The following is a 17473-nucleotide window of genomic DNA, read 5'->3' as shown; positions in this document are numbered from 1 at the left end:
GTTAGCCTGGTGATGGGTATTAAAGAGGGCACATTCTGCATGGAGCACTGGGTGTTATGAACAAACAATGAATCATGGAACACTACACCAAAACAAATGATGTAATATATGGTGATTAACATAACAATAAAAAATTAAAAAAAATACTAACTACCCCCAAAACTTATGCCATAAAATATGGATTTATTTTATGTAAGATTCCTTTATGTAGTCAATCATGAAAGTGACAAGTGCTTTGAGGGCCTTTTCCAATTTAATTCCTCAGACACAGAAACCAAAAAATTCACAACCATATTATGTTAATGATCACAATTTCAAAATGCCCTAGAACCACAATAAATAACCTATGACTTCCATAACCATTTTGTGACTCATTGTTCATAACCAAAGGACCTCCCTGACATTTATATACTCTGTTAAACCACCCATATCTGTGTAAAAATTTTTAAAAAGGCATTAGCAGGTATGTTTTATACTAATCAGAGCAAGGCTATTCAAGCTTATGACCCAAAGCATGTTGAAAGACTCAGTTCTTAGCACAGGCTGTCCTTCAATTATGGAGAAACCTCCCTATTACTGTACATTAATTAAGTATAAAATTGTGAACTCTCTCTATATATCTATGTCCTGACACTGCAAATGGCATTAGTTGAAATATTATTTTTATATGCTTTAACAACTTAATTCATTTAAGGGTGGCATAAATGTCTCTTGACTATTTTTTTTCTGATAGATGCTGTCATTTAATTGCATTCAGAGGTTTATGAACTATAATCATGTGACTCTTTAACCTTCTGAGGCTTGCAGCATAAGCATCCGTGAAGAGAAAATGCACCTTAGGCTTTCAGGAAGGATGGAGAGTATACATCCTCCATCAAAGCCCTCTGTTAAGGAGAGAGAGCCATAACAAGGGCAGGACTTGCATTCCAATGAGATAGTTTTAGGCTCTTAGTTCTCAAAGTTACCCGATCTTTTGAATTCATTATTAAAATACAAGGAAGCTCCAGGAGGGCTAACACCATAATCTGTTATCAGACCACAACCTGAGTAAGCATTTGAGCACCAGGTCAATCAGAAATACGCACTGCTAGACAGAATAGGGCATTCCTACAGAAAAGTGGGAGTAAGACAAAAATAGTCCTACTAATCTTCTTGAATCTGCTTCTTTGAATTTGTTCCAATTGTACCCCTGTGAAATAACAAAAATGGAAATAATTCAGTTTATAGATGATTACAGGGCTTCCCCCTCCACGAGAAACTTAAGTTGAATGACAATAATGTTAACATTGTGATATTATAAAAACTATAACTAATTTTAAATATATCTCAAATGCTGGAAAGCATTACAGATCATTAACCAATGGAGGTGTTTGTATATTAGTCAACATAAATTTGACTAGAGTCCTATCCTGCTAACGTCCTTGGGAGAAATCTCAACCATCTGATAATAATAATCTATCTCTCACAGAAGTGTCTTCTAGAAAAGTGAGAAACATTGTAAACTAAAAACAATGGACTACCCGATGATGGCAAGTTGAAATTAAAGGCTAATGTCAAGTTACAGAAGATACGAACAATAATGTTATAGAAGCATAAAACAAATGGCGGTTTAAGGGGACAAAATATAGTGACGGCAGGACTCTGCTGGCTCATACCAGGAGAAAAGAAGCGATGCCCAGAGATGTTGTCAGAGACTGTGGGGTGAAGCTGAGATTTTCACAGGGCACATGCTGCCTTGCCCTTGAGTAAAGAGAAAGTTGCCATGGCTATAGGTCAGTGTAAATGCAATTTACAAAATAAAATCTGTATGTTCAATTAGCATCATGCTCATAGTAGAACTTCAAAATGGCAAACTAAGTTTACAGGCATTTTGGCATGTTCATATACTGACATCTTGAAAATCTGCCTTAATTATGCGTCTAAGTTGTGCAGGGAAAGGAGGAAACTGAGGAAATGTGGATAAGGTGGTCGACAAGAACCCACTCCCAAATTAGAAAGCACTGAACTCCAGTGTCAACTAAAGCACCCATCCCTAAACATCAGTATAAGCCTAGCTACCTGCTAACAATCAGCTAGAGAGCTCGTCAATTAAAATTTCTTATTTATCCAGTCTAATGAGAGATCAAATAATCTGCTTCTTGGCAAAGTTCCCGAGGACATTCTGACGTAGGGAGGAATTGGAACCATTAACCCAACCTTTCCCGAAGTGACGGGCCAGAGCCAGCTCTAGCTGCAGGGAGGTCTTTGCAGTTCTCTGGCTGGCTTTTCACACTTAACAGCAAGGGACTCTTGTCATTCCTCAACCTGCACATTGGGAGGTAGAAGGGACCCCAAAGCACAGATTCAAAGGCCCCCCCAGAATTTGCCCCAGCACCTTCTCATCCATTAAAAACAGCAGAGAACATTTCCCTGATCTGGTATCTCCCATTTCCTGGTCCCTGAAGGAGTAGGGAAATCAAGTCCATGGTGGTGTGCTGTTTGTAATTTGCTCATGGATTTGAAGGCTTTCTGCTTTTACTTACAGTTGCATAAAATTCATTGGTTGTGAAAAGAACGGGAAAAAAAAGGAAGCAGAGAGATTTATTTTCAAAGATGCTCCAGAATTTAGAGGAGAATGATTATTATGAATAAAAGAAGGTCCTAGAACTCTCTGTTCTTGGCAATAAGATATGATGCCGTAAAGATGGCCTTTCTTTTCAGAGCCTTCAGTAAGTGTGACTGAAGAAACTCATGTGTAAGACATCCACCCTGCAAGCTGTCCTAACGTTGATAACTCTTAAATAGATGATTTGATTGACGAAGCATGCATGTACCATTTAAGTCTTTATTCCCCCACAGGATTGTTCAAACTCGATTTTTAGTCCTCTTTCAAATCATGAAATAATAATGAGTTTCATTATATTTAAGAAATGACTTACATATAGAAACATACTACATGACTAATGTCAATGTGGCCAGGGTAGAAATGTTAAGTAGAAACTACTAGATTAAGAATAATCAGTAATAACATTATTAAAGGAATTGATAAGAAAGTGCATCTTCTAGGATCCTCAATGGAAAAAGAAAAGGTGAGAAACTAGAAAGAGCGAGAAATGATGCGGTGAATGGAAATAGACTCTGTTATTTCTGGTCTAGGAATTTATTCTGAAAAAAATAAACGAGAGAATGTCCTAGCTAATCATTATCATCATCATCATAAATAGCTTTTAAATCTTAGAGGCTTAAAAAAACAATGATTTATTTCTCTGTCTTACCACGTGTCCTTTATGGGTGAGCTGAAACTCCCTTCAGTACTGCTTTTACTCAGGACAATAGAATATTTACTCTAGAGAGTGTTGCTGGTAATTATAACGGAGAAAAAGAGAGAGCACAGCAAATTGTGCACTAAGAGTTTCCAACCTGAAATGATAGAATTCAGCTTATGTTTCACTCATCAAAGCAACTTCAAGTTGGCCAGGAAGTATAATGTGAACTGTGTGTCCAAAAGGGAGGAAAATAAAATATTCAGTGAACAGCAGTAATCACTTTAATAGTCTGCCCTCTGGTCACTAAATATTTGAGTTCCTCTCCCTCTAAAACAAATACTGATGCACTTCCCAAGCAAAGTCTCATCAAGTCATAGCTCTACTTCAATGTCCATGATCTCTCAGTGATGCTAAGTGTCCTGACATGTCTTCTCCTTGTCTGGAGATCTGTGCACAACAAGTCATCATCTAGCACCAAACCCCCAACTGCCAACCCCAATATGCAATGGTAGTACAGACAGATCACTATCATTATTAGGAAAGGTGATAAACGGCGAACTGTGAAGTCAATGTCTGTAGAAATTCTGAAATCATTCTGATGAAGGATAGTTGGAAGAAAGGCAGGCAGGGACAAGACTCCCCCCCATGCCCGCCCCCCCTCCCCTGCCCTAAGAGGAAAGCACCCTTAAAAGGATTTTACACCACTTTCCTACATGGTAGATAGATGACAAAAACCTGATTAGATGCATGGAGGGTTAATCAGATTAAAACAGCTTACCAACAAGCCCATGTAAACTCCTAGACTTAGAAACTCTGGTGGCAACCCTCTCGGGTCCCCTCCCTCTTTGGGAGCTTTGTACTATCTGTACTTTACTGTACTCTTAATAAACTTTGCTTTGCTGCCCACCACTCTTCGGCTGGTCTGCTGCCTCTTCATTCTCCGAAGTGGCGTGACCAAGAACCAGGGTCACCGAAGGAAAAGAAATCCTGTTACAATGCTAGGAATGTCACGGGGACCCTTAGGCTGGAAGAGTGGAGAATGTTGTTTAGAATGTAATTCTGGTTCCTAGAAGGGTCCCCAGCGCCGCCTATCTTCTCTCCACTGGCTCTCGGCTACGCTTCTGATTGTTTATTTTTAAATTATCCTTCTCAGTCACCTCTGAATTGGAAGTGAGACTGGGATGCTATGTCCTCCCTGGAGGCTGAGCAACTTCCTCAGTGGGCTGCCCAGCCTCCCAGAAAGTTAGGACCAAGGGTCATTTTAATCCTTTGACAGGAATAGATTATTTTGTCCATGCTCATGATTTCTCCCACAGTACACTCTCTTAAAAGCCTAGCAGTTTTTAAAATGTTTGCCTTGGTTGGTTACACGTGCCAACAGCCACATCCAGAATTCTTTCTAGACATATTTCTTAGATTTACAATATTTGCTTCCTGCCCCCATGCTTTATCTGTCTCAACTTAATTACAAGCCTTGGGCCAATCAGGCTGAGGTGGGAGATACATACCTTTAATCTCTTTTCCCTGAGCTATTTTATTCAATTGAAAGGATTTACTGTGTGCTACCTTAATCCATTCAAAGGCTTTTAATAATGGGAATAAACAGCTTTAGCCTTGATTGGATCCTCGCCTCAAGGCTAAGTTTTGATCAGATTTTGCTGGTCAAAGGAATTTTTTTCAACCCATGTCCCTGAATTTGGAGATTCTATTTTGTTTTGTCACAGCTTTCCATTGAGTATTATTAATGATCATGGAGATATTAAGAGTTATTCCAAAGAATACCTTGGATTCTAGCCATAGAACTCCCTACCCATTTCGTATAGTAGGAGCCAACTTCCTGTTACTAATAAGGATCAATCTCTGCTCATCTGTTTAGTAGTAAGAAGAGTTTAAAATGGCCAGAAAGCAGTCTTAGCTTCTACATCAATGGAACTATTGCTTTATCTCTTGTGGAAGGTTTTCTCTCTTGGGATTAGTACCCTTAAACCTTCCATGCCCAAGGTTGTGGGACAGGAAGCAAATATTTTCTAAATTCCTCCGTCAGAACAATGTTGCATGAAGTAGCACAATGGGGAATTCTTTAAAGGGGTCAAGATGCTAGTAGAAGCCGTGCAGACAAAAAAAAAAAAAAAAAAAATCTCTATCTGTGATATGTAGCTATTCTCATGAGGACAACTTGTTGCCCTTCCATAATGGAAGGAAGCCAATGTAATCAATTTGCCACCAGATGGCTGGATAGTAACCTATCTCTCCAGATCACTCCAAGGAATGGTGCCATGCTGATGGCTTGGCGTTGACATCTGCTGTTGGTAGGTAGGGCACTCAGCATCATCAATGGCTGTATCCATATCAGCCACGAAGAGGGGAATTTTATGTTGTTGAGCCTATTTACAGCCTTCATTGAGCATCATTGCTTTCTAGAGAGAGAAGGGTTACCAGATATCACAAAATGAGTTTTGTTGGTCATCTGATTATTGAGAACATCCTCTACAGTGGATTTCCCTTATTAGGCATTGATATAACACACAGATGTCTTATACACTATGTGTCCATTCCAAGAGACACACCCTTTGAAAGATTGATCACCACCAATCTGATCCTTTTCAACTGGCCATACCATTATCTAATGTTCATTATTTGGTTTAAATTCATACCTCAAATTATTTCTCCTACAAAACAACATGGACAACCAGCTACATGCCCCAACTTATTCCTACTGGGAAAATTTCATTTCACCACCATCTGTCAAGGATATTTTTGAATGAGCTATGATATAATATATCCACTTCTACCCAATAACTTATGCAGATCCAGCAAAAACAAACAAACAAATAAACAAAAAACCCTACCCAACTATGCCTGAATTCTTTTCTTCTTCAGAAAACTGTGAAACTGAGGAATTTTCCACCAAGTTTCAGATGTGAGCTGAGGAAAAGACCACAAAGCAGCAGGAGGAGGGCTGGGACACCTGCACATGCAATTTTCACTTATTTTCTGGACCTGCTTGGGAATGTCTCATACAGAGCTTTTCTGTTTAGTACTGGAATGCTGATGCTTGTGCTCAGCCTTATGACTTGCTGGGGCAGATAACATCCAGCAGGGAGCCTAGTAGATATTGCTTGATCTAAATCATCCACCAAGAATCCAACATGGTGGACAAAAATCTGCCAGGATCACCAGAGTGGTAATTCACAACCTTTCACCCACTTCCTAGAATTGTGACAGTTCATGAACCCAGAGTCTGTTGATCAAGAGAGAAACTGTCTCCCTTTGAGGAGGGATCCCACAACACACCTCAAATATATGCTTTAAATTTTCTTCTATCCCTTCACTATAGGGACAATAGACATTTACCAGGGTAACTGTGAACTAGTAAGTAGTAAATACCTAGATTTGCCAAGAGTTTCTCAACACTGGCTTCTAGTTTACATTAATCCCTGATAATCAGTGCATCACCAAGCTCCACTTGTCGTAAGGGGTGGGAAGAGACTGGTGACTTCAGAAGTCAGGTGGATAGTCCAGTTTGGGGCAGAAGTCATTGTACAGTGGGTTCTGTGAGCCCAAGGAAACACTGTATTGTTCTTCCCATGTTCAGAATGGAGTTGGAAGAGATACACTCAGCACCTGACAGAATTCCCACATTGTCTCCTTGTCATGTAGAGGAAGGGCTATCGTTGAAGCAATGGAAGGTTTTATGACTCCACGGAAAAGGGAGAAGTGGAAGAATTCATTTTCTCAGAGTCCAATAAAAACTGAACCCATGCAATAGGAGCCAGTGCAGGGAGAGAACAAAGCATGGAGGGAGCAGAGTTCCTGCCCCCTGGACTCCTGCAGGGGTGCCTCTGACTGTGCATGCCAACCAGAGCTAGCCAGTAATGGAGCCTGGTTCATGCAGTCTTACAGTGCTTACCTCCGAGGGCACAGAAGAAGGTAAAGAATGATAGAAAATGGGCAGGGTTGGAAAAAGAAAATAATCAACCAAACTACCAAAGGCATTTATTCCTGTCATTGAAGAAAAAATCGAGAACAGAATTTTCTCAAACAGGCATTTTATTGGAGAAAGAAAGACATGTTAAATAAGTGTTGTGAATGTTGACAATTAATATGGGATTTCCTGAAAGAGGAAGAAAAGGTTTTATTTTTTAAAAAACAACCTTAACATTAATTAAACAGAAATAAACCAATTTCGTATTATTTTAGAGATTACGTAGTTTGAGGTTAGAGCATATAAAAAGTATTCTTGGATCAAGGACTATAAAACTATGGATTGTAGCTGAACAGAGAACTTTTGCTTTCCTTTGATTTTGTTCTTAGAAATTTACTGAACACAATGAAAACTGTGTACAATATGTATCAGATGTATGAGTAGCATATCTTCTTTTTAAATAGATTTATCCATTCATCAGGCCTGTAGACGGTGTGTCTTGTGTGAGTGCTTATGTGTTTACATGAGTTTTATTTAATCATCCCTAAGTGAGGCAACTATTTTATTCTGAATTTTGCACTATGATCTGGGGACTAAATTTTAGAAAATGCCCTCCATCTCTTATTTCTCCTGATTCACCTTGTGAAGTTTTAAAGGCACTTCTGATTTATTTTAGACGGCTTATAGAAACCTGCCCACTATTCCACTTTAGCCAAAGTTTTGATTTGAAAAATCTAATGATACAAGTTTTTGCTTAAGTATAGTGTTTTGCTCTCCTTGGATGGACTTAGCTAGTAACTTTTAAATTAAATTTTTCTTGGTCTACTCTGTTATAAAACAGAAAAGGTAATACCCCAACGAGAGATTTTTGCTTTTTGTCAAACAGAGGAGCTACTTCTAGTTTATTTAATTTGCTTATTTTTGTTTTTAATTATGGCTACCTTTTCCTTCTCTATCACAGCTCTCTTTTATTTTCTGTTTCAGTTGTGTAAGAACAAACTTGGGACAACAAAATTCTTCTAATAAAGCAGCAGTTCCTTTTTATATCCATATCCCCTAGCATTATGCTCTTTCTTTGGTGTTCAGATTTGTAGAAGTTAAAAGGACTGGGAAGTGTGGTTTCTCGACACATAAAGTATAAGAACGGCATTGTTAATAAACACTTCTGTATCTGTAAAACCACCTCAAAAATTAAGTGAGGGTAGTATAAATCATAGAGAGGTACTCTTTACATTTTTGTGATTTACAAGGCAGGGAAAGAGAATCATGGCAATGTTTTAGTCAAATGTAATCTCTGGGATTCTAAATCAAATTAAAAATAAGTGTGCTTCTAGCCAAGAAAATCTTTATATTTATCCTGTCATGGGAATCCACATTCAAGCTGTGTCTTGGTCAGAGATTGATTGGAATTAGAGCAATAGTTATACTTTGGCCTAAGTGTGGGTCCCCAGATGCCCAAACAATAAACCTGACAATGTCTCCAGAACATTCTGTAGAAGTTAGGTGGTTTACTATGAAGAAGAGAGAAAACATTCCAGAGTGTTCCCTTGAGTTTGACCAAAGCTTCCTGGGGCACTGGGAGAACTCCGCATGCCTTTGCTTCTTAGTTAAAAACATATGGGGTAAGAATTTTGAGAAAAGCTTCTGGTGACAGAGCATGCAGCAAACTGAGAATTGGATTTGAAGTCAGAATATCCAGGTTTAAGTGAGGTCTTGCTGTTACCAGATCTTCCTAAGACTGTAAGACCCACTTTCCTATGTGTGCCCTGGGAAAAGAGGACCTGTTTGACAGTTTGCTTATTTCTGGTTGTGACTGAAAATAATACGGCATTTGAGAAATGCATGATAAACTGAATGCAACGCACAAGTGCTACATGTTTTTGCTCATAAACCCTGAGAAGTAAGGAAGAGCCAGATTTTGTGTGGGCAACGCTTAGCGTTTACAGATGAAGAGACAGAGGCTAAGGAGGCTGACTACACTGGTTAGGGTTACACAGAGAGAAAAATTAAAAACTAAAGTTCCCAAAAAGTCAGCTTTCTATAAAACTTAACGGAGATACGAGAGGATTGTAGATCAGTGTTTCATCAACACATGGCCTGTGGGAGACCTGCCTCGGAATGTGTGGATATACGTTAAAAAGGCAAATCCATGGTCTTCGCCCAAGACTAACGGGATCACAGTCATTGGGAACGGGCTCCTTTGGTACAAATTTCCCACGTGAATCATGTGCACTCAAGTCACTGCAAATTGCGCTTTTACAGAGACCCTCACAGTGAGGTCAGATGATGGAATATTTGCATGTCCTCAGACAGTGACTGCCTGGTATGTCTTTTTTGGGGGGGGGGAGAAAATCACTTTATTCTAATTAATTCACAAATGAGAACATCACAAAAGGTGATTTAAGGAGGCATGCAAATATCTGCCCAACCTCAAATTCAAACCATCTCAATGAACTTCTATACAGTAAGAACAACCTTTTTCATTCCAATTCTGAAGAAAGCTGTATTTAATGATGAAGGAGAAGCTTAACTGGTGGTTTTACACTTTATATATTCACCATCAATTATATTTTTATGCTAAATTAACTTGGTTATGAGAGATGATTTTCCATATCTTCAGTTTGAACTTCTTGATTAGGCTAATCCATTTGCAGATCTGCACTGTTTCAGCACCTCGCTGAAACCTTCACAAAGCTTCAGGTCATCCTGGTTCTGGGCACACTCCAGAAACTGTTTCATCTCCTAGTGGCATGGGCCAGGCTGCTGCTGCTGCTGGTGTGCTGGCTGGATTCCCTGAGGCTCCTGGTATGTGATGTCAGGCCTTGAAGGCTCAGCATTGCCTCCTCCACCGAAGCCCCTGGTGATGGCATGACCCATCCGGTGCCTGACAGCAGAGCCCACAGCCACGCCATCTGGGCCATGAGCCCTGGCTACCGGGGCGCAGCAGCAGGTGAGCCGACAGCAGCTGGTGGAGCCGCTGCCGGAGGCTGAGCTGCCGGCACTGGTCTAGGCCCGGCTGGCCGGAGGGGCCATGCGGGAGGTGCGGCTCTGGCTTCCACGCGCCATGGCAACTTGCAGAGCAGCTCAGTGTCTGGCCTGTCTTTTTTAAAGGAAGGTTAATGGTTGCTGCCATTTACCAGTCTGTGAGGTCATACAGGTAAAAATGTAAAAATGCAGTAATTACGCAAGGTGTGAGAAAAACCAGAGCTCCTTTGATAAATGTGGCGCAGGGAGTAGTGGGCAGCGTACATCACCCACTGTTCCTGCTGCAGGGCGAGAACAGAAGGACCTGAGATGGACGTCCCTCAGCAGGACAGACACACGCAGTACCTGCAGGGTGTTTATTATATGGTATGAAGAAGACACCAGGTGTTTTAAAGTCTTGATTTATTTTCCCGGAAAACAATATGATCTTCGTCGGCCTTCTAGAAATTATGGTTGCCCTCGCAAGAGTGACAGGGGGCCTACCCTTCTGGGAGCTCGGCCTCCTGACTAGACACGTGCCCTGCACAGGGCAAGTGGTTGTTTTGTGTCGCTGTCCCAGAGCGCCTAGTGGTGTCTAGTGGCCCGCGGGGCAGAGAGGCGAGGGTGGGCAAACAAGACAATAGTGCATCACATGGGCTTGGCGCGGCTGCCAGTATGGGCTCTATTCCTAAGAAGGATCTACTGACCTTCCGGCCTTGGGAGCGCTGCTTAATATTCCTCAATTTCAATTTCCTTATTAGTTAAATCGGAGACAGAAGCACATACTTCACTAGGTTTAAATGAGATTGAAATGAGCTAATGCACCTAAAGTGGCCCAGCACAAAGCAATTTACACGTAGTCGTTTTCCTTCCTCTCACCCCTGCTGAAAAACAGCCGTCCTTCCCGGCCCTTCACCGCATCACTCTTGTTGTTAGATTCACTTAAATTTTGCAAATGCTCATTCGGTACCGACTACACACAAACGTGTATGTACTCATGTACAGCTTCAACAACCACTGAGGAATGTCCCTGGGATGTCACACTGGGACTTCACTGTCAGGCTAGTAGTGTTAACAGTCACAAGGGAGTGAGACACTGCTAGGCATCCTACATATAGTGTTGGACAAAGTGGCTCTGCAAGGAAGGAATTACGATGCCCATTCTACAGATGGGATCATGGCTCAGAGAGGAGAGGCAAGGCCAACGGCAGAGCTGGGGTTGGTATTCAACTCTTCAACTCTGTCGTCCTCCAAAACCTGTCCTTCCACTAGACCACCTCGGTGCTCAATCTAAAACCAGACTGAACACCTTTCTTCCCCAAACCCATTCCTTTCCATTTCCTATTTCAGAAAGTGTAATCACAATTAGCCTCGTCATTCATGGGGGAAACTTGGGGATTTTCCTTAGAACAGCCTTTTTCTTCTTTCCTGCTTTCTATCTGTAGCTGCATTTTCTCCCTTTATACTCTTCATATCTTAAAAAATTTGCCCTCTCATCTTCAGGCACATAACTTCTACCCTAGGAAGTTTAAGGTCTCATTATCTCAAACTTGGATGGCAAAAGAAATCTCTCTTTGTCCAGCGAGAGACCTCATGACTCTATCCATGTCAACATTTCTAAAATGCTCTTTCTAAAGCCCAGATTTGGATTTGATCATCTCACTGTTTCCAGGGTGTCTACAGTTCCTCATGCCTGTCCAAGTAGCCTCCCCTCCTGAGATTTCCCTTTTGGTAACTGCTTGCAACCTCACGTGCCATTTCCTGCTGCATGCCTGTGGTCACCCGGCTTTCTCTTCCCTGTTTCCCTGGCGAAGACCGGTGGAGACGCAAGGCTCCCTTGGGGCTACATCCTCTGTGGACACTTGACTAATCTCCAATTAGAACTCCCAGTCCCCACTCCCTGCCCCACTACATAGTGTCGAGGCCTCCATCACAGATTGCTTGTTAAATGTCCCCCCACCTGCCCTGCTGTCCCTTTCTTGAAATTAGGGATGGGAGTTTTGTTTCTCTTTGATTTCTAACAGCCAGTACAGTGCTGGCAATCAGTACAGGCACTTACTAAATGTTTATTGAAAGCATAAATAAATGAATGAGGGAATGGGCCACCGTTTTATGCTGGGATTAGGTAGATGAGGGGCCAGAGGCTTCCTGCAAGGTCTATAATACAACAAAGATAAGACAAGGTCTCTGACATAGACAGCCTGTCTAGGTGATTGAACAACAGGTCAAGTTTAATTGACGAGTCATGTCTTATCTTCCCTTTTTCTTCCCTATTATTCTGTAGAAACTAGTCTATTAACCTGAATAAATCAAATTCTGTGTAATTCTCCCTTCGTGGCTTTGAAATTGTAAATGGCCCAAGCTCTGAAAGGGAACCAGATATGTCTATAAACTGTTTGGAGATATATTATCCCAGCTTCATGGATGACCTTGAGGGTATCACCCTGAATGTTTATCTCACAAAGGTCTGCCTAGAAAAACCAGCTTGCAAAATTGAGGTGGTAGCTTATTTGTCCCTTTAAAGAGTGCTCATTTTACTACTTCCATAAAAAAGGAAAATAAAAAGGAATACCAGAGGGCTCTGTCAACTGGCAAGGGAAGCCGCTGGTTTCCTTACGACAGCTTTCAGCGGAAGGGGGAGGGAGGCAACTGCAGGGGTTTCATCAGACAAAGTTGATTTTTCTCACACAAAAGGAGCCCTGGAGGGAGACCAGGCTCGTGAGGCAGATCCATGAAGTTATCAGTGACTTGGTTTCCCTTTTCTTCTTTCCGCACTATCATTATTGTGAGGGATTTGGTTTTTGCTTCCACGGACATAAGGTGACTACTCCATCTCGAGGCCCTGAATGTGCTCTACAGACACCAGGGAGGGGCCAGAGCGAAGGAGGCAAGCAGCGGGCAGTGGGATCGGCTTCTTTTTCTCACTTTCCCTACCCCCAGTAGACTCGGCTGGAATATACCTCTATCACACCCGCACTGACTTCAAGGAAACCTACCAGAAGCAGCTTTTTGGGCACTGGGCCTCCCTGAACAAATCATGGCTCTTCCAGGGAGGAAGAAGGGAGAAAGAAAATGTGACTCTGCTAAGACCTAGTGGCATCTTTTCCTGTTTGGGATACTGAAAGAAACATGAATCACCTGGAGGCTGACTGCTCAGAGGGCCCGCATTTCAGGTGCAGAAAGTGCTTCCACAGTCTCGGACACAGCTCCATCCACTCTGCTCTCCCTCCATAGACTTCAGCCTGGATTACTATCTATAAGCTCTTACCTGGTTTCCAGCCTCTCTGCTTGGAGTTTTTCTCATTTCAATGCCTTCTGTGTACTCCTATGCGAGCTAACTTTCTAAAATATGTACTGATTATGTCACTGCCCTCCCTTATTCCCTCCTATAAAGTCAATCTTGTTAGTAGAGCAGACAACACTCCTCACTACCCTTTATTCCTTGGTTCTGGATTTTCCCGACAGCCCCATTTCTTAGGACTGCTCACTTTGCTCTTTAGCTCTGGCCTTCGTGGGTAAACATTCAGACTCACCGCCTGTCTAGATTTCTCTGGCCTCTGACCTTTGGGCACATGCTTCCTTCTGCTTGGGCCATTCTTCATCCCTCTCCACGTTTCTCCCATGAATTGACCCTGAAGAGATGTGACTTCCTGCAGGAAAACTTCTCTGCTTCCTGGGTTATACCTTCCCCTTCTGCACTCACATCACCACGTCATTATTCCCTGTGTGAGCATCTGCATCTTCCTCCACCGGAAAGATCTGCAAAACCAGGGAAGCATTTTTCACAACTGCAATCTCACTTGCCTGGTGCTGGGAACTAGCAAGAGATATTTACTTTGTGAACAGGTAAACAAATAGGCATTTTCCATTGTCCTTTTCACTCCCACTGGGGTAAGTTGGGGGGAGTAGTGGTAGGCGGGCACTGGGAGAAGAGGTGACTCGATTTATCCATCATGCGGTAGCCTCACGAGCCCCTCTACTTTCTCCACCAAAGTGAAGACTTACCGACGCTCCCTCCCCCGTCACTTACATCCTCCTGGCTTTCTTCCTGGCATTTTCTGTTCAATGCTGTCCTTGATACTTACTGAAATCAATCTAACTCTTAAACAAGTTTGGTGGAAAGAGTATGGGCACACTGGATGTGATTTTTCCTAAACTGCATGTACCCCACATACAGATACAGCACTTCCAACTAATTTCACGGGGGGGTTGGAGTGTAGAAGGTGGAAGGGAGTGTAGACTCTGTCTGTAAGCCCTTTTCACCCAGAGAGTGTTCCGGCAGCTCCCACAGCCATTTGGTGGAGTTCTAGCGCTGGCTCTTTTATATATGTGAGTTGCTCTTTTAACCTGTGGTTTTTTAAAGAAAAGAGAAAGGCGGGGGGGAAACTAATGATCTGCCTCTGATTGCAATTCATCACTGTTCTGGGATTTTCGCTGGGAAACAGCAATACCGCTGTGGTTGTACGTGATTGTTTGATATAAAAGAAGATGAGTACCTAAGTAATTACAGAGATTTATGTTGTTGGAACACCTGTTTGGGTAAAATACTTATGCAAAATTCCTTCAAAACACAACTGTGCATTATTATTTATGAGCAATGGACTGCACCTTCTTTTAGGAACTTAAGCAAAACTTTACAAACCTTGAAAAAGAGATTCCTTCTTTTAGGACATGAACAATCTATCTGAAACTTATTTCTTCTTTTTAAAAAGCCTACAATTTAGGGTTCTGGTCCAAAATGGCAGCCTAAGAAACTCACCTCCTCCAGGGAACACACCAAATTATACGTATTAATAGAACAATTCCTCCTGAGGAAAACTAAGGGCCGAGTGAACAGCTCCTGAACAACGAAGGACAGAGAGAATGGCAAGAGAACAGAAAGGAGACAGAGACATGGTTACAAAGGGAAACCCACCCCCACGCTGCCAAGGGCAGTGAGGAGGGACAGTACTGAGGCGCAGATCCCTCTGCCTTGGGCACACAAGAAAACCCATGGTTTAAAAGAGCAACTAGCTTATAAAAGAGACAACGCCAGCACCCTGGGGAACACCAGAGGAGCCGGGGTGACTCCCGCCAGATCATGGCAGGTTTAAGTCTCCCTGGCCTTGCCACTTTATGAGCACAGAGAGCGGAGCAGAGTCTGGTCTGGTCACCATAACTGCCCTGCCGCCTCGGCGAGCCCTGCGAAGAGCGAAGGTGGGTGTTTTTGTTTCTTTATTTTCCTTTTTGTTTTTTTCTTCTTTCCTCCCCCCTCCCGCCCCCCTTTCTCTTTTCTTTAAAAAGCCACAGGTTAAAAGAGCAACTCACATATATGAGACTCAGCGCTAGAACTCCACCAAATGGCTGTGGGAGCTGCCAGAACACTCTCTGGGTGGGAAGGGCTTACAGACAGAGTCTACACTCCCCTCCGTGGTCTACGCCCCAATCCCCCCACTTTGAAAGCACAGACCAGTGTACCGTCCAGGTGCCCTAGCCACCCTGCTGCATGGGTGAGCCCTGGGCCACTGGCCCACACCAGCCCCAACCATCCCACCAAGATGGTCACAAAGCAGGGCACAGCAGGACACCCTTGGTTAGCACTCACTACCACTCCAGCCTTTGTGCCAAGGTCACACTGGTGCAAACCACACTGGTGAGAACACTCCAGGCCCACACCACTTTGGCTTCAGATGGCTTGCCAGGGCACCCTGGTGCAGAACGCTCCAGAAGCTCCCAGCTGAAGTTTGCTTCAGACCCAGCCACCCTGCCAGGGTGTGCCTTGGAAACCCCCAGCCCGTGCTTGCATGTTTCAGCTACACCACCAGGTAACTTCCTAGGCAAAGTGCTCTGGAACATAGCTGCCCATACCAGCCTCAGAACCATTAGCCTGGCTGGGGCACCCCATTCACTGAACACCTTGGTACATCCTGGCTTGGACCCAATTCAGCTTGAGCTGTCCTTCTAGGGCACCACGGGCATAGAACACCCGAGGACCTCCCAGTCTGTACCCCACCTTGCCTCCAGTCACCCCCTCAGAGAACCTTCTGTGCAGAGAGTCCTGGAATACCCCGGTTTACATCCACTTCAGCTTCAACTATCTTGCCAATTTGCCCACTGTCTGTGAGTCCTGGTGCTCCCCCACCTACCCCAGCTTTACACATTTTAGCATTTTAGTTTCAACTATTCTGCCAGGACACACAGAAAGCCTAGGGAACTCCTGGCTTCACACCACCTCAGCTCCAGCTTTCCTTCCAGGGCACTCCTGCACAAAACATCCTGGAGCACCCTAGCTTACACCCATATCAGCTTCAGCTTTCCTGCCAGGATACCGTCAACACATAGAACCATAGGATACCCTGGTCTGCATCCACTTTAACTTTAGCTGTCCTGACAGGATGCCCACTGAGTGGAGAGCCCTAGGACCCCCAACACATGCCAACCAGCAAAAGTCATCTACCACACACAGTATACACAGGGGATGACCATACATAAGACCAGTCCTTCAAGTTTAGAAGAAGCATCTGTTCTGCCTAATCCATAGAAGCAGACACAGAAAGTCAAACAAAATGTGGAGACAGAGGAAAATGCTCCAAAAGAAAGAACAAGACAAAACCTCAGTAAAAGAACTGAATGAAATGGAGATAAGAAATACGCCAGATAAAGAATTTAAAGTAATGATCATAAAAATGCTCACTGGTATGGAGAGAAGAATAGAAGAACTCTGTGAGACCTTCAATAAAGAATAAAAAATATAAAACAGATCCAATCAGAGTTGAAGAATATAATAACTGAAATAAAAATCACACCACAGGGAATCAAGAGTAGACTGACTAGTGGATGCAGAAGAATGTATCAGTTATCTGGAAGATGGGAAAATGGAAAACACCCAAGTTTAACAGCAAAAAGAGAAAAAAAAATTAAAGAGGATAGGCTGAGAGATGTCCTGAACAATATCAAATGAACAAACATTTGCATTATAGGGGTCCCATGAGAGGAAAAGAGAGAGAAAGGAGGAAAAAAATTTATTTAAATAGATACACCTGAAAACTTCTCTAACCTAGAGAAGGAAATAGACATCCAGGTCCAAGAAACACAGAGAGTTCCAAACAAGATGACCCAAGGAGGTCCATGCCAAGACACATAATAATTACAATGTCAAATTTAAAGAAAAAGAGAGAATTTTATTTTATTTTATTTTTATTTTTTTTAAAAAGAGAGAATTTTAAAAAACAGTGGGAGAGAAGGAAAAAGTTAGCTATAAGGGAAAATCTATAATTTTCAGCAGAAACTTTGCAAGCCAGAAGGCAGTGAATGATATATTCAAAGTGCTGAAAGGGAAAAACTTACAACCAGAAATATT

At 42.6% G+C, this 17473-nt stretch overlaps 1 pseudogene; it reads right to left on the bottom strand.

Annotated features, from left to right (window-relative positions):
• Nucleotides 1-9614: 9614 nt before the first annotated feature.
• On the bottom strand, nt 9615-10250 carry LOC141374375 (coiled-coil-helix-coiled-coil-helix domain-containing protein 2 pseudogene; annotated as a pseudogene).
• Between the last annotated feature and the right edge of the window lie 7223 nt (nt 10251-17473).

This window comes from Callorhinus ursinus, unplaced genomic scaffold, assembly GCF_003265705.2.
Source record: "Callorhinus ursinus isolate GAN/ISIS: 27379988/994484 unplaced genomic scaffold, GSC_fseal_2.0 scaffold17, whole genome shotgun sequence".
Lineage (NCBI taxonomy): Eukaryota > Metazoa > Chordata > Mammalia > Carnivora > Otariidae > Callorhinus > Callorhinus ursinus.
The sequence above is the reverse complement of the archived record's forward strand: the minus strand, read 5'-3'. Positions and strand labels throughout refer to the sequence as shown.